This window comes from Rhinatrema bivittatum, chromosome 6 (assembly GCF_901001135.1).
Source record: "Rhinatrema bivittatum chromosome 6, aRhiBiv1.1, whole genome shotgun sequence".
Taxonomy (NCBI): Eukaryota; Metazoa; Chordata; class Amphibia; order Gymnophiona; family Rhinatrematidae; genus Rhinatrema; species Rhinatrema bivittatum.
In genome coordinates, this window is record NC_042620.1 from 110,959,494 (window position 1) to 110,985,636 (window position 26,143).

The 26,143-nt window shown below is 42.5% G+C and overlaps 1 protein-coding gene across 3 annotated transcripts in view; it reads right to left on the reverse strand.

The window, feature by feature from the left end:
• SLC25A12 (solute carrier family 25 member 12) overlaps positions 1 to 26,143 on the reverse strand; it is a 207,436-nt gene that overhangs the window by 84,808 nt on the left and 96,485 nt on the right. The window lies entirely within an intron of this gene.

The following is a 26,143-nucleotide window of genomic DNA, read 5'->3' on the forward strand; positions in this document are numbered from 1 at the left end:
ACTTTTCATTGCAGATATCAAGGTGATAGCCCTCTGTTGTGGAAGGACGCTCCAATAAACTCTAATTGGCTCAAGTGGATCTTGGGGTAGTTGATGACAAACTCTAGTAACTCCAACACCTGGATGGTTTTGCACATTGATTTTCTGGCTCCTGACTCAATGTGCTCTTGACCAGCCAATCCTCCAGACAGGGATAGACATGCACACCCAGTTTGCATAGATGCGCCACTATCACAGCAAGCCATTTTGTGAAAACACGCAGGGTTAATGCTAGACCAAAAGACAGCACACGATACTGGAGATGAAAGTCTCCTACTACAAACCGGATAAATTTCTTGAGACATGGGAAATATCTCTATATGGATATAAGCATCCTGGAAATAGAGAGAGCATAGCCAGTCCCCTTTTTGAAGAAAAAGTATCAAGATGCCCAGGTCAACCTTCTTGAACTTTTCTCTTTCCAGAAACTTGTTCAAGTTCCTTAGGTCTAGAATGGGATGGAGTCCTCCTGTTTTCTTTGGAATCAGGAAATACTTTGAGTAGAATCCCCATCCTCTTTCCTCAGGTGGAATGGGTTTGACATATTGGCATCTAAGAGGGAGGAGAACTCCTTTTAAAGCATTTCCTGATGTGGTGATTGACCCCAGCTGGAGTCTGGAAGGCGGATTGGAAGAAGACTCAATAGATGTAATCTGTCCCGTTCCTTATGGTGCTAAGGCCCCACATGTCAACAGTTATACTGCGACAAAAGTTTATATAAAACCTCAGCCTGCCTCTGTCAAGATGGTCCTCCAGCACGAGTACAAGGATGTAGGCCATGCTCTCTGCAATCCAGTCAAAACCCTGTCCCAGCTGTTGACTGGGGTGCTGGCTGTGGCTTAGGAGCCTGTTGTTGCCAAGGGCAGGCACAAGGGGCCTGCTGAGTACAGGAACAAGGGAGTAGAGGATAGGACCTCCTCGGCTGGAAAAAGTGTCTCCTCTTCTCCATTCTCAGGTACCTCCTAGAAGAGAAGGGCAGGTCTGGAGTGGCTGTAGAAAGCTGTTTAAGCATTGCTCAGTGTTTATGGATCTGTGCTACTGTTTTTCACCCTATTTTTGAAGAGATTCTCTCCAGTGCATTTCACGTCCACAAGTCTTTCCTGAACCTCTGGTTGGAGGTCTGTGGGCGACCAATCCCCATGGCAGAGACTCTCGATGCCATTTCAAAAACATCAAAGGTCAAATGGACCATGTGTTTTCCACGCTCCATTCCTTTCTCCACCAGTGACTGGAGGCTGTCATGTTGCTTTTGAGGAAGCTGCTCAGCCACCTCCTGTAAATACTGTCCCATAAAGAGCTGGTAGGATATGTGCACATTTAATCATAGCTCTCTGAAATACCCAATTCTTGAATTGGGGATAATTGGGGAATACGTAGCCGCGCGTATCCATTAAAATCCGGAGTCGGAGCGCGCACAAGGCTGCCCAAAATCGGCAGCCTGCGCGCGCCGAGCCGTGCAGCCTGCCTCCGTTCCCTCCAAGGTCGCTCAGAAATTGGAGCGACCTCAGAGGGAACTTTCCTTCCGCCTCCCCCCACCTTCCCCTCCCTTCCCCTACCTAACCCACCCCTATCTAAACCCCCCCCACCTCTTGTTGTAAAAGTTACGCCTGCCCGAAGCAGGAGTAACTTGTGCGTGCTGGGCCGGCCGCCGGTGCGCAATTCCCAGGCCTGGGAGCCGTTTCGGAGGCATCGGCCACGCCCCGAAACACCCCCGGGCCGGAACCATGCCCGCGGCCCCGCCCCCAAATGACATGCCCCCCCCCAGAAAGCCCTGGGACTTATGTGCGCCGCCGAGCCTACTCAACATAGGCTCGGCGTGCACAGGGGGTACTTCGGCCAGGTTTTCGGGGGGTACGCGCGTACCCCTTTGAAAATCTGGACCTATATGTATCACTTTACACTTGTCCACATTAAATGTCATCTGCCATTTGCAAGCCCAGTCTCCAACTCTTGTAAGGTCCTCTTGCAATTTCTCACAGTCCTCTTGTGAATCAACAAGTTTGAATAATTTTGTGTCATCTGCAAATGTGATCATCTTGTTGTTCTTATTTCCATGACATTTATAAATATGTTAAAAAGCATTGGTCCCAGAACAGATCCCTGGGATACTCCACTATTCACCCTTCTCCACTGATAAAATTGACCATTTAGCCCTACTCTCTGTTTTGTATCAGGCCGATATAGTAAAAATCGCAGGAGAGCGCACATGCCTCTCTCCTGTGCGCGTGATTCAGTAAATAAAATTATTCAAATTAGGGCCCGCGGTAAAAAGAGGCGCTAGGGACACTAGCACGTCTCTAGCACCTCTTTTTGGACAGGAGCGGCGGCTGTCAGCGGGTTTGACAGCCGACACTCAATTTTGCCGGCGTCTGTTCTCAAACCCGCTGACAGCCATGGGTTTGGAAACCGGACGCCGGTTTTAAATTTTTTTTATTTTTTATTTTTAACTTTTGCGACCTCCGACTTCATATCGCCATGATATTAAGTCGGTGGGTGTACAGAAAAGTAGTTTTTACTGCTTTTCTGTACACTTTCCCGGTGCCGAGAGAAATTAACGCCTAACTTTGGGTCTTTTAATCTTTATTTTAGTCATATTAATTGTATGCTTTCATTACACTTTTATTTTAGAATTTATTTTATTGTACACCGTTAACATTGGTTTTTTTTTTTTTACAGATTGATGGTATAAAAAAGCAATAAATAAATAAATAAATAGATAGATTTTGCCTGGTACTGACAGACTCACTGGTCTGTAGTTTCCTGGACACCCCTGGATCCCTTTTTGAAAACTGGCGTTATGTTGGCAACCCTCTAATCTTGAAGTGCATACATGATTCTAAAGATAGTTTCCAAATTACTAATATGTCTGATTTCATTTTTCAGTTCCTTCAACACTCTGGGATGTATGTCATTTGGTCCAGGTGATTTGCTACTCTTTAGCTTGTCAATTTGCCTTATTATATCTTCTAGGTCCACTGAGATTTGTTTCAGTTCCTATGAATCTTCATCTTTAAATATCATTTCTTACATTTTCCTGACAAAGAATTCATTAAGGGCCTGATTTTTAAAAAGCATTTATTTATTTATTTTAAACTTTTATATACCGATGTTCCTGTATAGGATACATATCGTACCGGTTTACATATAAACTGAACAATCGCCGTGAGGCGGATACAAAGAACATGAGGTATAATGAACATGAGGCAACAGTGAACATTTGGTACAATAGGAATATGCTGAGGAGTAATATAAAAACAAGGGCTATATAGTGTGAAACTTCAAAATAAACTTAGGGGAACGCCATGATAACGGGAAAAATACTGGAGTGGCTGAAGGATAAACTGGTACAGCTGAAACAGCTGGCGGGCTAGTTACAGTGGGAGGATTATCTCTCCACGAAGGCCTGGCTGAATAGCCATGTTTTCAGCTTCTTTTTAAAAACCAGAGGGCAGGGTTCTTGGCGGAGGTCCGGAGGGAGGGAGTTCCAAAGGGGGGGACCTGCTGTGGACAGGGCATGCTTCCTCAATGAAGTTTTAGCAGGGGGGGGGGGTATAAAGAGTGTCTTTGTATGCTCTTCTGATCGGTCTGTTTGAAATGTGTGGCCGTAGTTGGAAGGTTAGATTGAGGGGGGCGATATTATGCAGGGCTTTATGGATCATCATGATGGCTTTGAAGAGAATCCTGAACTTGATTGGTAACCAGTGAAGGTTCTGAAGGATGGGGGTGATGTGATCTCTTTTGTTGGCATTGGTGAGTATCCTGGTGGTCACGTTCTGGACCATCTGTAAGGGTTTAATGGTGTTAGCCGGTAGACCCAGAAGAAGGGAGTTGCAGTAATCAACTTTAGACAAAATGATTGATTGGAGAACCAAGCGGAAGTCCCGGGGGTGTAGCAGTGGTTTTAGTTTTCTAAGTACTTGCAATTTGTGAAATCATTCCTTGGTGGTGTTATTGACGAATTTTTTCAGGGTAAGCTGGTCGTCGAGCAGAACACCCAGGTCTCTCACTTGTGGTGGGTGATTAAATGTGGCTTTGGATAGTTGAGAGGAGCTGGGGGAGTTGAGAGGAACGTTGTTGTTGTCCTGAGCTATTAGAAGGATCTCTGTCTTGTTGGTATTGAGGACAAGGTTGAAGCTGGTGAGAAGATGGTTGATGGCCTGGAGGCAACTGTTCCAATGGGACCATGTTTTGTGAAGCGACTCTGTGATGGGGATGAGGATCTGAATGTCGTCCGCATAGAGGTAGTGAGTTAAGTTTAGGTTGGTGAGAAGATGGCAGAGCGGGAGGAGGTAGATGTTGAATAGGGTGGGTGAGAGAGATGATCCCTGGGGGACTCCCAGGTTGGATCTGACTGGGTGTGATTCTTTATTGTTGATCCTCACTTTGAAGAACCTGTTTTCAAGGAAGGATTTGAACCAATTGAATGCAGTGCCCTTGATGCCAATGTCTGCAAGTCGCTGTAATAGAATACTGTGATTCACAGTGTCAAAGGTCGCAGATAGATCCAGAAGAGCGAGTAGATATGGTTGACCTTTTTCTAAGTTTAGGAGGAAGGTGTCTGAGAAGGAGGATAGTAATGATTCCGTGTTAAGTGCCTTACGGAAGCCAAATTGTGTTGGGGGCGAGAATATCGTTTTCTTCAAGGTATTCAGATAGCTGTTTGTTTACGATATTTTCCCATGAATTTGGCGATCATGGGCAGATTCGCTATGGGGCGGAAGTTGGCTGGGTCTGATGGTGAAAGATTGGGTTTTTTTAGTAGAGGTTTCAGCATTGCGAGCTTGAGTTGGTCTGGGACAAGCCCTTGAGCAAGGGAGCAGTTTATGACTTCTGCTATAGGCTTGGCAATATTTGGAATGGTAAAGAGCAGGTTGGCCGGTATGTGGTCTAACGGGTGTGAAGAGGGTTTAATTTTCTTAAGGATGTTTTCTATTTCCAGAGAAGACTTGGACTCAAAGGAGACTAGAGATGAGTTTCGTTGATGACAGGTGGGGTGGAGGAATGGGCACCGTGAGGGGCGCTATGAGGGTGGCAATTTTTTTCTCAAAGTAGTCTGCCAATTCCTTGGCTTTACTGGTTGCTTGGTCATCTGGAATGAGAGGAATGGATGATTTGGTGAGGGCTGATACGTATGAGAACAGCGCTTTGGAATCGAAGATGAAGTGATGAATCTTTTTTGAGAAAAATTCTCTTTGTTCTGTTGATGACATTCCTGTAGGCGTTTAGATGTGATTTGTAGGCCACTAAGGTTGTGGTGGAGGGATTTTTGCGCCAACTATGTTCATGACTTCTGAGATCCTGCTTGAGGGACTTCAATTCAGGTGAGAACCATGGTTTCCTATTGTCCCTATCAGGATGAAGTGTTTTTGTGATCGATGGGCAGGTTCATTCGGCCCATCAATCCTGTTGGTCCAGGAGGAGGTCGCCGTGTTGGCGTCTGAGAGGTCAAGTTGAGCTAATTCATTGGAGAGCTGTGTACTAAGGAGATCTCTGGAACAGGGTTTCCTGAATGTAACTGAGGTTATAGGGAAAGCCTGGGGCGGGTGATCCTTGATCTCTAGTATCGTGGAGATGATCTGGTGATCCGACCAAGGGACAGGAGAGCAAATTGGATTGGCTGCTAGCGAGATGCCCTAATTTATGAAAATGAGGTCTAAAGTGTGGCCCGCTTTGTGGGTTGGGCTGTTGACAAATTTGTCTGAGTCCCAAATGGCTGAGTGCGGCGAGTAGGATTTCGCAGTTCGAGGAGAGTGGCCAGGCATCCACATGCAGATTAACCTTTTAAGTACCAATGTTCCACAAGTGGAACATTTTTTCAATTACTTTTAATTACTTGCAAATTTTTTATACCATATTTATACCATCTTTGGGTCTAGTTAACTAAGATATGTAAAAAGGGGCATCAGAAAATAATTCCTTCAATGAGCAGGATCTAAAAGGTTAAAGTCTCCCATCAGGATGGCTTGTATGTCCGCATTGAAGTGTTTTGCGATGAGTTCAATGACCAGAGAAGGGTCAGAATCTAGTGTTCCGGGGGGGGGGGGGGGCGTAAATTAGGCCAATTTGAAGAAACCTTGATTTAAAGAATGCGAATTCTAGGTTAGTTGTAGCATTTGAGAGATGTAGTGTTAGGCCTAGCCCTTTTTTTGTAGCTAAGAACAGCCCTCCTCCTCTCTTTTTGAGTCTAGGAATTGAGAGGAGGTCGTACGTTTGAGTAAAATCCAGGTTTACACATGTAAACCTGGATTTTACTCGAGTAAATGCACTTTACTCTAGTAAGTGGGCTTTTGAAAATTGATATATCTGCCATTGAATTGTCCACAGGATTTATTCACATAAGTGTACTTTACTCGAGTAAATGGCTTTTGAAAATTGCTATGATAGTATGTTACATTTATGCATGTAACTCCTTTGAAAATTACCTTAGTCTATCCACTATGGCTTTGTCTTAAGTGCCTCTTTTACCCCTCGATCATCTAGGGTTCAACTGACTCACTTGCAGCCTTCTGCTTCAAATGTACCTGAAAAAGGTTTTATGATGTGATTTTGCTTCCTTGGCAAGCTTCTTTTCAAATTCTCTTTGCCTTCCTTATCAATGCTTTGCATCTAACTTGCCAGTGCTTCTACAGTTTCCTGTTTTCTTCATTTAGATACCTTTTCCATTTTTTGAAAGATTTTTTTTGGCTGTAAAAGCCTCTCTCACCTCACTTTTTAGCCATGTCAGTAGTCATTTAGCCTTCTTTCCACCTTTTATAATGCATGGAATACATATGGTTTGGGCTTCCAAGATGGTATTTTTAAACAAGGTCCATACCTGCTGTAAACTCTTAACCTTGGGAGCTGCTCCTTCAGTTTTTTCCTGACCATTTTTTTTTTCATTATCTCCCTTTTGAAAGTTAAATGCTATTGCAGTAGATTTCTTTAGTGTCCTCCCTCCAGTTATTATGTCAAATTTGATCATGCTATGGTCACTATTGCCAAGTGGCCTCAAAACCATTACATCTCACATCAAATCCCGTGTTCCACCAAGGACTAGATCTAAAACAGTTTCCCCTTGTTGGTTCTTATACCAGCTGTTCCAAGAAGCATTCATCAAATGCCACTTATGACTGAGCTATGTTTCTGCATATTGACTGTTTGATTTGTGTATATTCCTTATTCTGTTTCTCTTTTGGGGCTCACTGTGGTCCTATTTTAATGTGTTTCCTTCTCTCAATAAAAACTATTTTGAAAAAAGGAACTTCACCTCCTTAGCATGTGCTGATGTGACAAAGCCTGGTGCAGTAGCTCCCTCTTTTCAAATCCAGAAGCCATCTGGATGATTTTAAATGTGTCCACCTTCTTGGTAATGGGAGTTGAAGAGAGGAGGTTCTCCCACATTCTCATCTGCACATCCTGAAGGAGGTCATGAACTGGGACTGCTATGACTTCCTTTGGGGGCTCTAGCATCTTATATTTAGTCTCATCCTCTGTGGATAAAGTAAATGGAATGATAAAATGAAGCCAGGAGAAGACATCCTTCTTTCTGGAGGAGAAAGTTAGGAGGGGAGACCCATCAATCCCTCTTTATCAAAGGCATCATGGATCTGTAGCCTTACCTCTAAGAAAATCGAGAGTCAGACTAATAGCCTGGTACTGAAGACCAGACAGTGCCCATTACACTGACATAGCTTCAGAGAGGAAAGCACTTATTGGCAGGAGCCTGGAACTGAAGAAACTCTGGTATTTGGGGAAGTTTTCTTCCCTGATGGACTGAAAAGCACCACTGGGGCAGCCACCATCAACACAGATTCCCCTCTGGGAACAGACATCAGCACCAGTGCTAGACCACTAGGCAAATGGAGTGACTCAAGCAGAGGCTTAACTCTGGACTGTGCCCTCAATGCCAGAGCTCTGAGACCTCACAGTGCCTTGTCCAAAGCCTGCTGTATCTTTTTAACCAGCTTCTCCTCAAAAATAGCTGATGCAAACACCAAATGGAAGGCAACAGGGATGGCCACGTCTTCCTGGCATCCAAGAGCTGTATCTGTGGTTGACACCTGGACTCTTGGAAACTAGTGCAGTTCCTGGGACATCAGTGAGGATATGATCTCCTCTCCATGGGAATGCTTCCAGAGGTTCTTGGCCATAGCTGGACTGTCCCCGCTCCTGGCATTGCACAGTGATGGAGACTGATGCTGATGCTTTGTTGCCTTTGCTAGATGCCCAGCTTTGGAACTTCTCAGTGCTGGAGTCAAAGAGGCAGAACCCAACTCCTTATCTGAGTGGGAAGAGGCGGGCAACAGTTTACCTTTTTGGTCACTACTGATACCAGACACTAAGGTAGTGGAATGCCCCCTTGATGCCAATGTATCACCAGCGTCTGGTACAGCATCCAGGTCCCTCAATGTCAATTCCTCCAAAGCTGATTGATCAGATGCCCAAAGTACTTGTCCATCAGCTCTAGATGGGACTGTCATACTTTGGAGGTCATAGCTGTGCACAAACACCACCTCAGTACATCATGCAATATTCTCAGTCGCAGGAAACATCCATAATCGGGATCCATGACAGACATAACCCGGATACACTATGCTTATCCATAGATGGCTGGAAAAGCAGGGAGCAAAGCTAAACTCAATGATCGTGAGACAGCCAATGCACGATAGTGCACTGGTTGAGCATGGGGAACAGAACAAAAACTTAGAAAAACGACCTCAAAGCCTACCTAGGGAACTAACAGGAAGAGAAAGAAGACCGTGAGGCCCTGCGATGAATGAACGTGCAAATTTTACTAGAGAAAATAGCATGGCAAGCATGAGAGAGAGCAACAGCGACCAGTGGGCTCTGCGTGGTTTAGTGGCAAGCTGCGCAAGCCCAATGAGAGACAGTCCAAAGTTCTAGAAATTTTGACATAAAAGTTTCAGACTGAGCTCCATCGGATGATGTCACCCCACTTGTGACAACTGCCATCGTCCTCACAAAAAACATGCTAACTTTAGACTTCTCCTTCACTACGACCAGACTTACCTGATTAAACATAGCCAGAAAGCACTGAACATCAGCACTAACCAGCTAAATTTAAGCCCTGCCTTTTTTTTTTTTTATCTGGTTAACTTTTAGTCAACTAGATATTTACCTTCCGAAAAAACATACCCATTCAGAATGGTGGGAAATTAAAAACTCAGGATTTGTCCAGCTAAGGCCCCAACTATTGATCTCTATTTTCTTTCCTCCCATGGAAATTTATGGAAACTGGGATATGCTGCTTTGATTCTGTTCCCCCCTCCCCTGGCCTCCATCATATTCTATTGGACTGGAATATTTAAAAAGTGTCAAGACTAAGGCAGCTAAGAAATGAGACCCTTAGCTTTTCCTCACCACTTGTAAAGAGGCTGTACTTCAGACTCTGCAGCATGTATCCAAGTACTGCCATAGGAGATTCAGGTGGAAAAAGGAGACTGATTTTCAGGGAAAGTAACCCTCCAACCCTTAGGCTATAAAGGGTTCCTGCCTGGGCATGCCATCTGGAGTGAGTGAGTGAGAGTGTGAATGTGTGTGTGTGAGAATGAGTGAGTGAGTGAGTGAGTGAGTGAGTGAGTGAGTGAGTGTGTGTGTGTGTGTGTGTGTGTGTGTGTGTGTGTGTGTGTGTGTGTGTGTGTGTGTGTGTGTGTGTGTGTGTGTGTGTGTGTGTGTGTGGAGAGGTAGGGTGGGGAGGCAAGGGATACAGCAAAAACAACAGGGATAAAAAAGGAAAGACAAAAATATAACCCTGCCTATGTAACAAATAAACTTATTGGCGCACAGCCCATTTGTTATAAAGGGGAACCACTAACTGTGAAGTGCCCTAGTTTGAAAGAAGGCTATTAAATTGCAAAAGTATTAATACAAACAAAATTATTTTGCCTCTTAAATTACTGTCAAAATAAAAGTACCACTGGATTCATATATATGTACAGTAGCACAGGTTTTATTTAACATCTCGCTGTAAATCGGTGTGATATGTATATTATACAGGAACATCAGTATATAAAAACAAAAAATAAATAAATAAATAAATAAATGTTTTATGGCTAAACAACAGACATATAAAAACAAAGTAGTAGAAACAGCCTGACAGGAGCCAGCTTTTTTAAAATTGTCAGTGAAAACTGTTTGAAGAATTCCCTTCCACTGGAGTAAAAAAAAAAAAAAAATCCTGCATAATGATTTAACATGTTCAGACTCTCAGAAGTCAAAAGAAGAAAATATAAATATGTCTTGTCTCTTGATGTTGAGAGTGATAAATCTACTGTAACAGTGACGCCTAATAAAAATTGCAGACACACTGCTTCTCACATCCTTATGGAGGATTCTCCTGCCTTCAGCACACCTGTCTCACCTTTATCCTTTTAAAACAATTCTTTTCCCTATAAGCCTCACAAAGTCACACCGAAACTGAAGGATTAAACCGTGCTTCATTTGAAAGCCTTTTCTTGGCTAAAACTTCTTTGCTTCTAAGTACTATAATTTCTTTTGAAGGGAAGTGTCACTTTCATCCAATTAAACCACCTCTGGTAGGTAACGTACCCGTTACTGATATTTTCTATGGCTCTGTTATTGAAGCGTGGTTCACCTACAGTTGCAAACCCAGAAACTATAGGTACAGGTTCTTAGTGCAATATGTAATTAAACGCAATCAGTTTTTGCAATTATGAACGTGTCCATGGGCATGAAGTTTTAAGAATACTCTTGTACTTATATAACAGAATCGTAATTTAGGTATCAAATGCATTATCAGCCTAAATAATTAAGGGCTCGATGTCACCAAATTTGAAAGGAGAATAAGTGGGTGAATACTGGGAGATATTTAAGATGTGTAAGTTTTTTTCTTTTCAGCAAGAGCTTTGACCTGACTTTGCCAATATTCAGCAGGCACTGTGCAAAAGTATTTGGACCGTGTAGGAGTGTGGTCTCCACAGACACTCTTCATATGCTCACAACTGCACTCCTGCCCAGGAATATCGTCATTCTGCCAAAATTTCCTGGAAGCCGTGGAAAACTGCCCAAATACATTAATTCCTGCCTGAAGTACTCACGAAGCCCCTCAGCTGCTGCACAACTCTAATCAAGTCCACAAGAGCTGCATTTACTGTTCCACCACTCATATGCACCCCTTCCCCATCTTGTCTTTCATCCCTTCCAACCTTCTACCCCATTCCTTGCCCTCACTTCCCTTCTCTAGTACCCTCACTAAAGTTTACAATTAGGGATGTGCATGTTTGAAAATGAATGTTTTTTGGAATAAAAACGTCTATTCTTGGTTCATCTGAATGGAACAAACCAAAAATAGACACCTGAAAATACCAAACATTTTGGGGCATTTTCAGCTGTTTAAATAAAAAACATTCAAAATGTTTTTTAAAAAGTGGCTCTTCCGGACCTCCCGCCACTTCTGGGATCTCCTGGGGTTTCTGCAGTCTCCTCCGACCCCCTCCTTCTGCCACCGCAAATGAGCCAGGCTTGGAGGGGCTCAGGAAGGCCTCAGAAATGGGGGTGGAGGCCTGAGGAGGCTCCCTTTTTTTAAACATTAAGATGAACCAAAAAATGAATAACATACCCCTCCCCCCAAAAAAACAAACAAACCAAAACAAAATATTTTTGTTTGCATATCCCTACTAACAATTGGTTCTTCCTTTCTCTCTCAAATACTTTAATTGAGTTTATCTCACTTCAACACACACTTTCTTCTTTAATGTTCCTATCTTAGAATCCTTTTCCTAAACTTGAACACTTGCAAGGCTCATCAACATTTCATACCTCAGCACAAAAAAACCATATACACTGCACACATGCCAGCATCTGTAACAAAAGACACAGGTAAAAAATAAGGGTCCATATTCAGCCACTGAGCGGCTAGATAACTTAGGGGGTTATTTTCCAAGCTGCGTTATGGGCTTTTCGCATACGTTAAGGCATTTTTCGCATGCGAAAAGCACCATAACGCATGGTGCGATGTAAATTTAGAAAAGGGGTGGAGTTTGGGGCAGGATTTCTGGCCAAGTGGGCTGGCTTCGCAATTTGCGAAGCCATATCACACAGTTTTAAAGCAGCAAATAACTATACCTTTTTCATTTGCACACAGCATTGTTACGTCTTTTAAACTACCTACCACCACTGGGTGGAGAGACAGAGAGAGAGAGAGAGAGAGAGAGAGAGATGGGCTCTCTACCTGGGTAACATCAAGCTAGGTTGAGAGAACACTGTACAAATCTCATCTTTGTGTGAGATTCTTCACTCCGAAGGACATCAAATCTTCACAAGAGTGTACTGTTCTGTTCGTACGTCTCATTCTGAATGTCAAAGTGGCCCCTAACCCCTACACTAATACCTAAACCTCACCTCGAGTAACTAGGTGGGCCTCCTATAGAGGTATAAATACCTAACTACTATGAGGGCCTTATAACTAGGTTCTCTCTCTCTCTTTCTCTCTCTCCCCCCCCCAATGGTTGTAGGTAGGAATTACAATTGTGGCATTTTCTGCAAAGTGTGAAAAGTTATTGCACTCTGCGGTAATACCTATGCTAAGACAGCACACTTTGTGATAAATAAGCTTTTACCATAAAACATGCTCCTCTTCTTATCACATGCGATAGTTTGATGAATCTAGCCCTTGGCCGTCCCCAGCTAGAATTTAGCCAGATAAGTTGCCGAGTATTACAGCTAAGCCATTTAGATGATAATTTTCAGTTGTCCATCGAAATGGCTTTTAAATATCTACCCCTAAAATTATAGTATTTCATTTTCTTCTTTTTCTTTTTAGTGGGAGCTGGGACGTGTATTCAGGGTTCCCATACTACTATTGGTATAGTTCTGCTACGAGCAGTCAGGTAAGAAGGGTTGGACCAGACCCAAGTTGAAACAGTGGCCTACACATGCACAAAGGTATGACGACTGAAAAGGCCCTGAAGGGTTACAGCTGTAGTTCTGAAGCCAGTCCAGTTTTCAGGCTATCCATAATGAATATGGTTTTTAAATGGTACTATTCTAGTTATTTATTTGTCCTACAATGTATTGTTTACTTTTGTTGTTTCTATTGTAATAATATTTCTTATTGTTTTTCACTGCTGCTGCACCTTGCCTTGAGCTTTGAGGAAAGGAAGGTAAAAACTGGAAAACATAAAAACGAAAAGATATTTTTAAACATTAACCTGGTTCTTACACCCACTGAGGAATGGATTGAAAATCAGCCAGTTATGGCTTCTAGTTATCACCATGGTTAAGAATAATAATAATAATAAAAAAGACACATAAGTGAATATGTGCTTCAATCTTTCTTCCCGCTGGAAGGGATAAACAATTCCTCCCTCAATTGCTGGGCACCTGTCAGGCATTTCATAAATAAATTCATTCATCTCCAAGTCTATCCCCTACCTCCATGCTGGATCTATTGTATCTTTATGATCCCAGATTATTTTTTATTAACCTATTATTCAAAAACTCAGATGGGGAGGGAGGAGGATTGCTAGAGGGCCATCTCAAAGATGGCTGTGTGAGTCTTTTCCTCCTGCTTACCTCGACCTCTTTTTTATTTAGTTACATCATCTTCCACAGTTTTTTATGGCACTTCCCCTGATGTACAGTTGGCTCACCTCACCAGGCCCATGTTGTTTCTAGCTGTATTGATACTGGGAATATAAACTCACCAACCTACCTGATTGCACGGAGGCCTGCTCTCAGCACGATGCAACAGTGCAGGGCCTGGCTCCTCACAGTATACCTGCTGCACTCGCATCCTGAACCTGCACTGCCTCTTGTTGTTTTGGCAATGTGGAGACCTCCCATTTAGATGTGCATCATGGAGCATTCTTGCATTCCCGCGGTGCGGCTGCTTTATACCGATTTTGCGTGTCTGCTGACTGTCCGGATGTAAAGCTTGGGAGGGGCCTGGTTTCTCTCCAGTGCTGCCTGTCCTGAGGATCCTGGTTTGTGGGCTGGCTTTGCTGCCGCTGCATGGGAATGATATATGAAGGTAACTGCCAGAACTTCCTCTAGAACAGGAGTTGCCAACTCCAGTCCTTGAGAGCCACAAACAGGCCTGATTTTTAGGATACCCATAATGAATATACATGAGATAGAATTGCATGCATGGCCTCCATTGTATGCAGATCTATCTTATGCATATTCATTGTGGATATCCTGCAAACCTGGCCTGTTTGTAGCTCTCGAGGATCAGCATTGGCCACCCCTGTTCTAGATATCTTTATGCAGCCATATCTTTTCAAGAACAGTGGGGTTATACCCTGCATTAGGGTGAGAAGCCTCATGATCTGATAAACAATCCATCTCAGTTGTGTCTTAGCCCCGCTGTGTACAATATCATTTTGCCTTGTTGTGTCACCTCTGCAAGCATCTGAGTGACTACTGGACTAATAATTTGATAAGAGGTCAAAATACAATGTTCCTTTTTTGGCTCTTAATAATCTTGCAGCTTCTGTAGATAACCTTCTTGATTTTCTCCTCTCTGAGCACTCTTTTTTTTGTCACCCCATATGGTGTATTTGCCACATCATGTGCATATCTGTTTGGCTGGGTCATTTCTTCTCCTTTTTGAGCTTTGAGTGCCTTCTTGTTGAACATTGTTGATCTCATCTCTAATGTTTATATTTTACTTGATTTTCCTTTCACCAAGGCTTCATGCACCTCTTTTGTCCTTAACAAGTGTCCAATCTGCATGTAAAAATAATAGTCTGCACCCAACAATGCAAAATCCCTCCAAACTGTATCAAAATCTATGATCTGATTCCCATCCCACATTTTCTCTAATCTAGAGCAACCCTTCTCCTGCTACCTTGCTGCAAACACAGTGGTATATCCTGGGGTAAACTCCCTAACATAATGAAAAGATGTTTTATGAAAATAATTTTTAGCCCCTATCACGTGAACTTTCCATCTCTCCCAAAGATCAAGAGTGAGAGCTATAACTGGAGATATCACCATGGGCATTATTCTCGCCCACCTATGAAGCCAAACCATGACCTCTGGAAGTATCACATTTAGCATCACCTGCTCCATACAATCCATTTCTATCTTCACCCCCCTTATGCCACTCTAAAATCACTTTGAGTTGGGGAGCTACATAGTACCATAGTAAACAAGGTACCACCAACCCTCCTCTATTCTTGGGCAAATACATCACTTGTCTTGCCACCCTAGGCGGCTTCCTTTTCCAAATAAATCGTAATAAATTTGCATTGCCATAGAGTGATACACCCTTCAGATAAGACGACAAGCAGAGTTTGGAATAAATAGGAAATACTGGGTAAAATGTTCATTTTCACAACAGCAATTCTGCCTAACCAAGAAAATTCCCTCCTTTTCCCCCTTAGCATATCTGCATCCACTCTTTTCCATAATTCCCCATAGTTTAATCCAAACAAATCTTTTAATTGGGAACTGATTTTCACACCCAAAAATTTCATCCCCTTAGTTACTATTTTAAACGGGAAGCTAGCCCTAATACAGGCCACCTGTTCCTGTGAGAGAGAGATATTCAAAAGCTCTGATTTATCAGCATTCATTTTATACCCTGACATCTTACGAAATCTCTGCAGCTCATTCAACAATGGGGGTAAAGATTGTTCAGGTTCCGCTAAAGTAAAGAGGACTTCATTGGCAAACATAGAAAGCTTATAAACCTCATTCCCCACTCTATGCCCCTGAATTGCAGTTGTATTCCTTATTTTCACAGCTAACAGTTCCAAACAGAGTGCAAATAGTAATGGTAATAGGGGACATCCCTGCCTATTACCCCTCTATCTGAAAAGCTGGTGAATAACTCCCATTTATCTTAATGCAGGCATTCGATTGGTGTACAGTTTTTTTTAACCCAACTTAAAAAAATTCCCTCCTAGGCCCATTTTTTCCAACATTTTAAATAAATACTCCCAATTAACCATATCAAAAGCTTTTTCAGCATCAACAGTCAGCAAGATTGCCGGACACTGTGTCCGCTGGGCCCACCAAACCAGATTTATTAACCTCTGCACATTATCAGCTGCTAACCTCCCTGGAACAAAACCCATCTGATTCAAATGGATCAACCCTGGTTCTATAACTCCCAACCTCTAAGCCAAAGATTTTGCTAATGTCTTCAAGTCTAAGTTAAAGAAACTCACCCACTAGTGTAACATCTCTACCTGGCTTGGCCAATACCGTGATCCCTGCTCTGTTGGAATCTGGCTGAAAGCTGTAATACCTTTTCATACGCCGCAGAGAAATTTAAGATCGGCAAATAAGGGTTTACTGGCCATCCCATCAATCAACACAGCTAAACTAACATCAGTGCGGGAGAGAGCTATATCACTAGCAGGACCAAAACTTTGGAATGAAATGCCATCTGAATTGAGACTACAATCAGACTTCAAAATATTTAAGCGAAACCTGAAAACATGGTTATTTAAAAAGACCTACAGTACAGATGTATGAAATGAACCTCAGTGCTTTTACCTTTTCATCTATTAGTTCTTTTATCTATCATTTGTTTTATCTTTTTACTTATTATTTTATCATCAACAACCGTGTTAATCTGTTTTTATGACTTTTAATGTTATTATAAATATGTTGTATTCATTTTCCTATTGTTTGTAAACCGTTGTGAAAGTAGTAACTAAACGACGGTCTATAAAACCTGTTAAATAAACTAAATAAATAAATAAAAACCAACAACAAAGAATTAAACATAGCAGTCAGGTGAGCCATAATAACCAATGACATTGGCCTATGAAAAACCTGAGGCCTTTCCCTTCAATTCTTTAATCACTTGCAGGACCTCCACCACCGATATTTCCTTATTAAGCCTTCTTTGTTGGTCCTCCGTTATTTGGGGGAAGTGAAACTTTTTCCAAATACCCCTCTATATTCTCCTTTTTAACGTTCCTCTGTTTTGCATACAGCTCCTTATAGCATTAAGAAAACCGCCCACTAATACCTCATTTTCAAATAACATTTTCCCAGTTCTATTCTTGATTTTAAAGATCTGATTCTGGGTGATTCGCTCTTTCACCTTCCTAACTAATAGCCTACTCGCCTTATTATCCTCTTCAATGTATTCTTGTTTTACTTTATCCAATTGAAAAAAGTATATCACCCATATCCAAATTCTTCAACTCTGATCTTAAAGTCTCCAATTTAGAGCCTGTCTGGGAAGATGCTCTCCGTTTATGTAATACTTCCAATTTGCCTGTTTCCAGGAACAAATTCAACTTAGTCTGTTCCTTTTGTTTCTTCACCTGGGAAGACTGAGCAATGATCTTCCCCCTAGCTACAGCTTTTAAACAGTCCCATAGAACCACCTCTGAAACTTCTACATTGTCATTATCTCTCATATATTCCTCTAACTCCGGCGAAGCGCACTGTTAACCTGTGATTGGACGCGGGTTTTCGACATGCTAGCTTTACCCCTTATTCAGTAAGGGGTAATAGCGTGTCGAAAACGTGCGTCCAACCCCCCCCCCCCCCCGAACCTAATAGCGCCCGCAACATGCAAATGCATGTTGATGGCCCTATTAGGTATTCCCGCGCGATTCAGTAAGTAAAATGTGCAGCCAAGCCGCACATTTTACTTTAAGAAATTAGCGCCTACCCAAAGGAAGGCGTTAAATTTCTGCCGGCGCCGGGGAAGTGCACAGAAAAGCAGTAAAAACTATGAGGGTGCACAGAAAAGCAGTAAAAACGGAGGGTGCACAGAAAACTGCTTTTCTGTGCACCCACCGACTTAATATCATGGCGATATTAAGTCGGAGGTCCCAAAAGTTTAAAAAAGTAAAAAAAAGAAAAGAAAAAAAAATTTGAAATAGGCCCGCGGCTCGAAAACCAGACGCTCAATTTTGCCGGCATCCGGTTTCCGAACCCGTGGCTGTCAGCGGGCTTGAGAACCGACGCCAGTAAAATTGAGCGTCTGCTGTCAAACCCGCCTCCAGCCGCCGCTCCTGTCCGAAAAGAGGCACTAGGGACGCGCTAGTGTCCCTAGCGCCTCTTTTTACCGCCGGCCCTAATTTAAATAAATTTAATTACTGTATCGCGCACACAGGAGAGTGTCCTGTTCACCCGCTCTCCCTCGATTTTTACTGTATTGGCCCATATGTGAATTAGTCAGAAGCTGGCCCTCCCCCCCCCCCTCCACTATTATTCAAATAAGGATATCGAGATAGATTAAAATCTCCTCCAATAATAATACATCTCTCGGCCCACTGTTGTAAGACCTTCAATATGCTTCCAAAAAAGACCCTTGTGAAGTGTTGGGTACATATAAATTCACCAGTGTAAATAACTTCTTATGCAGCTTAAATTTGGCTATGATATGCCTTCCCTCGGTGTCTTGAATAGAGGATAATACATCCACCACTATATTCTTTGAGAATAAAACCCCCACCCCAGCATATTTATTTTTAGCTGTGGCAGATGCAAAAAACTGCTGTGGAAAGTGCTGCAGAGCCATCAATCTCATGTTTTTTCTTTAAATGGATGTCCTGTCACAACACAATATCAGCATGCATCTGTATTGCATCCTTCAAAAATAGTTTCCTCTTTCCATATGTATTTAACCCTTTTACATTCCACGAAATGATCTTTATTAATCCCATAGTAAAATTTGGATATTCAATCCCACAATTACCTGCCTACCATGCTGAACTGCAAAACCTCTCATAAAATACAAAACTGCAACAAAACTGGTTACCGCATCTCTATCTGTATTTACCTTCACACCATTACAGCCACCCCCATTCCTCCCCTTCTTCCCAACCCGCCCTGTCCCCACTGCCCCACCTCTGTCAATAACCCATCACCTTCAGGAATGACTTCATACATACCAACCACTCATCCACTAGCCCCTCCCCCCACTCATGCACACATTTTCTAAAGAACAATTCCCCCCCCCCCAAAAAAAGAACTCTCATCCTAACTATAGGCATCAGAAAATAACCAGCAGTCCGTCATGTATCTAAGCATCCTCTAACGATATGTGCAAAGCCACCCATATTCCAAACGTCTCCACTCAACCTCCCCAAACCGTAGGAAAGGCAGCTGTCTTTAATCATGTCACTACATCTCTTGAGGGCGAGGAACGGACTGTCTGCGAAGCCTTCTTCCACCCGATTTCACTTTCTGCCATCTTCCAATTGGCTCTTTGGCGAAGAATTGCCCAAAGCCTTTTCCACACACTTCATTAGTCTCGCTGCTTGTAGAATCTTAGCCGCTTCATCCACTCTTAACTCTCAAGACCACTTCACTGATCAAAAATTGTAATCCAAATGGGAATAGCCATCTATACCTGTGATTATCTTTTTTCAGTATTTGAAGACTATCTTTAAATTCCCTTTGCTTTCTAATCATAACTGGAGAAAGATCTTGATATATTTTCACCTTACGGCCATGCCACTGAAAGTCCTTTAATTTTTTTGCTTGAGCCAGGACTTTTTCTTTGATTGAATATTTATGGAAGCACACGACAATATCTCTAGCCATATTGCACTGTGGTTTAGCTAGGGCACGGTGCACTCGATCAAATTCTATACTAGACATACTCTCTTCTCTCTCGCCTTCACCTAGGATCTCCATGCATATACTGTTAGCAACTTGAGCACAATCCACAAACATCGGCCCCTCTGGTACACTGTGTATCCAAAGATTGCTTCGCCTAGATGTTTTCCCGATCTTCGATCCAATCTTTTAACTCACTGTTCTCCTCTCTCAAGGTTTGTATCCCTTTCTGAGCCGGCTCCCAAGCCGCTTCCTGCTCCGCCAATCTGTGATCTATGTCGTCCACGCGCTCTTCCAGGTCCGCACAATCTTTTCGTAGGTCACTGACAATAGTCAGAAATTCCTGCTTCAGCAAGCCCAAGTCTTGTCTGAGCTCATTAAACAGCTTTGAAAGACCACCCTGGTAAGCGTTTCTAATCCAGGCCTGGATGCCAAACCTTGCGCTGCTATGTTATCGCAGCTTCCTGCCTCCTCCCCTGACAGGATGCCTTCCTTCATCACCGTACCGGCATTGTATGAAAATTGCTTCAGATTCACCAATTTCTTCCTCACCGACATGGCACTGAATCCTGAAGCTCACAGAAGGTTTTTGAGAGGGTGTTTATCGACGGATTGCGGCGATTATGGAGGGATTTACAAAATAGGGATCGGGAGCAAAGCTCTTAGGCAGCCATTCATGCTCATGACCCCGGCTGAACGACCTCCTGCAGTCGATCTCCTGCCGGCGCCATTTTCCGTACGGAAAACGATTCGCGGCAGGAGATCGCTCCCAGACCCCCGCTGGACCCCCAGGGACTTTTAGCCAGCTTGGGGGGGCCTCCTGACCCCCACAAGACTTGCCAAAAGTCCAGCGGGGGTCCGGAACGACCTCCTGCAGTCAAATCGTGTTGGTCTATGGCCGCCGCCATTTTGCGCCGCCATTTTGCAAAATGGCGGCGCAGAATGGCGCCGGCTGAAGACAACACGATTCAATTGCAGGAGGCCGTTCTGGACCGCCGCTGGACCCCCAGGTAATTTAAGGCATTTGGGGGGGGGGGGTTCGGGAGGGTGGGGGATTTAATTTAAAGGGTCGGGGTGGGTTTTAGGGTGTCGGTTTTCCTGCCCTCCCCCTTCCCCCGATTTACGATTTTTTGACGATAAATCGGGGGAATTGGTATTGTATCATGGCCCTAACGATTTAAAATATATCGGACGATATTTTAAATCGTCAAAAAACGATTCACATCCCTACAGCACAGGGCAGAAGGCGGAACCTTGCTTCAGCGAATCGGCTCAAAGCAAAATCCCAGCTTCTCCTCGTGCAAAAAGCAGAGTGCAAGTGCGGGATGGCCGGAAGCTGCTGAAAGAAGCAGTCAGACAGAGACACAGTGAATGTTACGTGGTTTGTAGCTATGTGCAGAGAGCAATGGAGGACTAGACTGAGGACAGGACTTGGAGGTAGAATATTTGGTAGGATATATAATCTGCTCTGTGCTCTCGCAGCCTCTACTTCAAAAGGCATGGGCCCTCTTGTGCATACAAAACCCTTCATAGATGGTACAGACTTTCTTGTGCTTTTCTTACACAGAAAAATGGAGAGGCCCAGAATGATGTGTGTGTGTGTGTGTAAGAAAGACACTGGGAGCACGTGTGTGTATGGGAATGAGAGTGCATGTTTGTGTATGAGAGGGAGCCTGTATGAAGGTGTGTGTATGTGTGAGGGAGAGACAAATGGAGGGAACCTGTGTGCAGGGGTGTGTGACAGTGTGTGCAAGAGAGAGAGAGCCTGTGTAAGGAAGAGAGGAACCACAAGGAGGGGGGGGGTGGAGAAGTGAACCTTGAGGGGATGCCAAAGGAGGTATCCACCCCAGGTGCCAAATACGTTAGGCATGTCACTGGGGAACTGAGCAGCAAGATTGCTAGGGACTAGGAGGGGTTGGAAAGTAAGACTGCTAGGGACTGGGAGGTCTGGAAGGATGGTTAAGCTTTAGCTTAATTACACCAGTATGTTGCATGCTGACCCTTATTTAATTTAGATTCCACTTTTAAGTTTTTAAAATTTATATTCTGTCTTTTTGGCACTTCAAAGCGGATTATATTTAGGAACCATTGTGGGAAGGAGAGAGCCACTGAGTGTGAGTGTATGTGTGTATGTGTGAAGGAGAGAGAGCCACTGAGTGTGAGAGAGTGCCTTTTTTGTGAGAGTGAAATTGTGTGTAAGAATCAGAGTGTGAGAGTGTATGTGTGTGAAAGAGAGACAGAGTGTGAGAGACTTCCTGTGTGTATGTGAGGGAGAGAGAGAGCCACTACGCGTGAGATTGCCTGTGTGTGTGTATAAGAAGGGCAGTGAGCCACTAAGTGTGAGAGCATGCCTTTGTATGTATGTATGTATGTATGTGAAGAAGAGAGAACCACTGAGTGTGAGAGCATGCCTTTGTATGTATGTATGTATGTATGTATGTATGTATGTGAAGAAGAGAGAACCACTGAGTGTGAGAGTGCCTTTGTATGTGTGAGGGACAAAGAGCCAGTATGTGTGTGAAGAAGAAAGAGCCACTGAGTGTGTGTGTGTAAGAGTTAAGAATGTGTATGGAGGAGAGAAAGAGGATAAAGTTTGTATATGCTCCCCCCCCCTCCCCCACCCCAACTAATCCAGGACAATCTCAAGGTGACTGAAAATCAAACGTTCCAAGGTATGGAGAGCACAGGATTTTTTTTTATATCCCTATTAGTTTTAATTGTTAGATGTTTGATATGTCTGCTGTTTTTAAATGTTTTATTGAGGTAACATTTGCAGTGGTGCTCTTTCCTAGGTAGGGTTGTTGCTGTTGATTCCCAAGCATTAGTGTTGTGTTGAAATGGCAGATTTGTCTCTTGAGGTAAGCTGTATTCTTAGAAGGCTGTGATAGCTTTTATTGGAGCTATGTACGTATTATCCCAAAGTAAGGTACATGAGCTACTGAGACAATATAGGACCCGTCTTTATATGTGACTATCTTTGTCATGACATTTGAAGAAGGGGCCTATGTAGTTTTTTCAAAAGCTCTTGTACAATATTTTTAGGTAAAGGTATTAATTTTGCAAGTATTTTTAGGCAGCCTGGTTTGTTTTGTTTACCTAATAGGTGATGTATTGGTGTTTTAGGGCCTGATGTAATATTTGCATTGTTGCCTTTTTATACATAAGGTTTTTATTGTTTGAGTACTGGCAGTTAGTGCTGTTTCGGTATGGGAGGTTTACTATATTGTAATTGTTTATTCATGGCTTTCTGAGGGCCAAGCCCTCACCCAATGCATATTACAAAAATCCTAATGCTACATGGGTTCCAACTGTCTTTTGTATGTTGGGGAAAGGGGACAGAGGGAGCTAGACTGCCAAAGGGTTGGGGAGGGGGGTGAGGAAGGGTAGAGGAAACAGAGGGAGCAAGATTGTTGGTGACTCGGAAGTTGGAAGTTTGGGGAGGGAGTTGGAAGAAGAAAGGGGCTAAGGGAGCGAGACTGAATCCCCAACTATAAATGTCACCATATACCACTGGTTTTGGGTTGCTGTCTTGCTAAATATCCAATTTCTTTTCAGCTTCGGTTTCTTCACTGACTGTGGCACATTAGCTTCTAGGTTATGTTCCAAAACTTTTCTGGCTTATCAAGGTTTTGTTTTGACAATTACTTTTGTGAGGGGGTTCATAGAAAAGGTTTCCTGCTGACACTTCTCCAATGCAGATCATGGTTGTGTTAGAAGTGCGGTACTGTGGACCTGTATACAACTATTCCTGTCAGCTAATCTTTCAGCAGTTTTCAGATTGTTCTAACAGATTTTTGTCTTCCATATCTTGCAGTGACTTCAACAGTTCCATGCAACTTTCAATCCTTAACAGTGTTTCTGACAATTGAAACTGCTAGCTAGAGGTGCTGAGTTTTTTTTTTGTTTTGTTTTTTTTTAAGCCTTCCCCTGCTTTGTGAGTGCTCATGGCTGTTGAAAACAGTCAAAACAATCATAACCTGAGAATCAGAAGGGTCCAAGTATTTTTCAACCATATAATTGTCTTCAACTGATTAACTGAATGCCTAAGAAGCCAATCAGCTTTTTGGGCCTTATTAACAACTTAATGAATCAACAGGAAGAGTGTCCTAAGTATTACACGTGCCATATTCATGGTTTTTATTATTTGTAATCTGTTAAAAATCAGTAAATAGTAATTCTGCATTAAAAAATGGCAGAAAATGTTGTTTAACTTTGTACCATGTAGCAGTTGTGTCAGCTTCTGTTCACTAAGAGATTCACTGAAACATACAGTTTTAAGCAGGGGTGCCTGAACCTTTGCACACTACTGTAAGATCATGAATGTGACAGAACAGTTAAATAGGGAATATTTATTTAGCCTTTTAACTAAGACTAGGAGCTAGAGGACATGATTAAGGCATCTAGCTTAGCTGGGTTTAAAAGGATTGAAAAGACAAGTTCCTGGAGGGAAACGTTAAAAATAAAAATTGTTAACCTTGTAGACTTGGGAAAGCTACAGCTTATGCCTGTCAGTGAGCAAGAAGGAATTCAATCTACTCTTTGGGATCTGCCAGGTAGTTCCTAATGACCCAGGATGCTGAGCTTGATGGTCTTACCCAGCATGGCATATTTTATGCTCTTTATGTATAATGTATTGCCGAGACTTTGTAGATACCAATCTTGGGATCATTCCATGACCGTTAAAAAATTGAAACGCCAAGATCTTAACTAAAATAAACAGTTTATGTACTAGTGTTATTGTGCTACATTTTTCTGATATTCTGGGACACTACCATTTCCCAAATAAAACTCTATTTTTTATTTTTGTTTCAAAATGATGTCCTACACAAAGAGGACAATTTCCAATGCCATATATGTGGGTAAAACAGTGATTCATGCACGTGGAAACTGACTTCCCTCAATGCAGCTGAAAGCACACATATACTTTCATCCACACCTAGAGGAGGCTTGCCCAAGGACGGGGGGGGGAGGGGAAATAACACACAGAATGCATTTTCAAATCTAAACGTGTTATTTCCCATGAAAATCCCATACCTGCACATGTGCAAGATTCAAAACAAAAGTGCAAGTGTACCTTTGGTACCTTTGAAAATTCGGTACAAGTTATCCAAGAACAAAAGTACCCAAGTATCTTCCCATTAGTCATTTTAATGACAATTGCGCACTCCTCCCCCACCAAGAAATTACAACTTCTCTAACTGTATCCTTAAAAATGTTGCTTAATGCTGCAATTTACTGCCAATATTATCATCCTTGCTCCCACTGAATCATTAGGGCTTCAACGTCACTTCAACTGGTTTCAGCAGTGGTACGCTTCTTCTATTATTTGAGATGTATTAGGAGACTGTGACCTTTTTTTTTTTTTTTTTAAAAGAAGTCTGATTTACAAACACTAATTCATTCATTTGTCCTTAATAGACTGGATTACTGTAATAATGTATTCGTGGATTTTTCAGTAAATTCCATGAGAAGACTGCAGGTAATTCAAAATATAGCAGTGAGAATTTCGAATGCTCTTCAAAAAATGATCATGTATCATGTTGTTTGGAAGATCTTCACTAGCTCCCTGTTTTGTATAGGGTGTTTTAAATTTCTGTGTTGAGTTTTTAAAGGTTTACATAGGGGTTCAGCACAATATTTACCAGATTTGCTTGTTCCTTTTTGCCCTTCTTGGTCCTTATGATCTTCACAAGATCTGTTTGAGTTGCCTGGTCTTTCTAAAATGAAGCTTGAAAACTCTTGACAGGTAGCGTTCAGCTACCAGAGACCATTTTTATGAAATATGTTAAATTCTGAGACTTGTAAGGAAATAACTTATCCCTAAATTCCGCAAAGCGATTAAAGCATGGCTTTTTAAACAAGCCTTTTCTTAGAATTTTAAGATTAGCTCATGAACCTGCTGGCTGATGTTTTCTACTATCTGACTTTTTCTCTCTTTTTATGTTGTTATTGTATTTTGAGTCTTATTGTATTATATTGTACTATTTTTTATTTTTATTATTAATTGTATTTATTTTTTTTTATTTAAAGCACTTTGATGTTATTATGAAAGGTGGTATATTAAATTATGAAATTAAACTGTCTGTGTTGTTACCATAAGAACAGCTCACCGAAAGGACGGTTATGAGATTGGTTTTCACTGTGCACAGACATAAAGCTCTTTTTACACACTAGCTTTATGCTAGTACCAAGCACTTGATGATTGGAGAAGAGGAAGGGAAGGAAAAAAAGAAGAGGAAAAGAGAAAGGAAAATACAGGAAGAGAGGAGATGAAACAAGGGACAAAGGAAAAGAAAAAAAAGAAGGGAAAGGGATGTGTCAAATTACAGTACTAGAGCAAGACATTATATTCAGGAAATAGCATTGGTCTTCCAGATCTTTCAGGAACCTGTCAAGATCCCTCCAAACCACAAAAAAGAGCAGCACTAAGCTAAGACCAATAAAACCCCTAACTTAGTACCACCGAGAGACACTAGGCTTTGCACCTCCACCATCTGCTGGAGACAGAAGAATACTGGGAGACACTCGGTGGCACCTCAGGGGTATAGGACAGAGTCCGCAAAGTCTTCTTCTGTCTCCATCTGCTGGTGGGGAGGCAAAACCC